Source organism: Cariama cristata, unplaced genomic scaffold (genome assembly GCF_000690535.1).
Source record: "Cariama cristata isolate BGI_N322 unplaced genomic scaffold, ASM69053v1 scaffold12354, whole genome shotgun sequence".
Taxonomy (NCBI): domain Eukaryota; kingdom Metazoa; phylum Chordata; class Aves; order Cariamiformes; family Cariamidae; genus Cariama; species Cariama cristata.
The window spans coordinates 7,085-8,242 of record NW_009611333.1 but is presented as its reverse complement, the minus strand read 5'-3'; positions in this window follow the sequence as shown (position 1 = coordinate 8,242).

Sequence of the window (1,158 nt, the reverse complement as noted above, 5' to 3'; positions counted from 1 at the left end):
GAAAGTGATGACTTAAAACATACATGTGTGATTGCAGTAGTGATTGTTGCTTTATGTGACTTGCTTTTAAATTTTCTTTTGTTAACTTAGAAAGTCAATACATTGTCAGGTTGCATCTGTACAAGACTATCAACTCCTTGTGCTTTTAACACATTATGCAAAATGTATAAGCCAGGAGGAGCAATATTTGCAAAACTAAACATTCTAAGTTTTTACCAACTCATAGTTTAAAAAACAACAACAACTAACTAGTCTATACAATAGCAGCATGTCTATAACATCAGGAAGTGCAGAAAGTCCAATACTGACTTGAAAAGCTTAACCATTAATTTTGACAGGCAATAAACCTCATGAGAACTATAGCTGTTTGAAATGTGAGCTGAACCGCCTTTGAAATATGTTCTGTGCTAGAAAGGTTTTTTGAGTAACTGGGTTTTGTTGCCTTTATTCAATTGATAATGTAAGAATTTAAACATGTGGTTGGAAAACCACGCCATTCTTTGTGCAACGCTTTTGTTGAGATCCTTACTTAAAATCGGCTTGGTTTGTCCATACCAGGGACTTTCTTTTGGTCCTCCTTTTAGACTATGTTTTAGGGTTTGTATTCATACAACAAATCTTTTGACACTTTACAGTTTCTTTTCTTAATTTATTTGCAGACTTTGGATAGATTTTTATATATTTTACTTTCTTCTGGAGCTTCCGTGAGAGGTTGTTTAGCACCTGCACTGAGAACTAGTTAACTGTAACATGAAAGTAAAAAAAACTTTACACACAAATTCTTCAAATCACTACAGTGAAGAACGGAATAGAATTTCATTCAAGAACAAGAAATGACCAAATGGACATATTTCAAACACAAACTTCAGCTCAGTTAATTTTGGCTTGAGCTGCTTCTTTGGTAAGAAAGGGCTCAAAAATAACAAAGGTGTTGCTCATACTTACATTGTGGCATGTAATAATTCCAGCACCTTTGGGGAAAATAAAATCTTATATTGAGCTTGGGCAATAACAAATTGTCTTTACTTGTTTTCATAGTTTAATGGCTGAAGCTCTAAAGCTTTCAGTGAGAGCTGAAGTGTGGTTTTTAGTTTTTCTGTATGGATAGAAACACACACAACAACAACAAAAGCATTAAAGGTTGGCATACGCTGAACC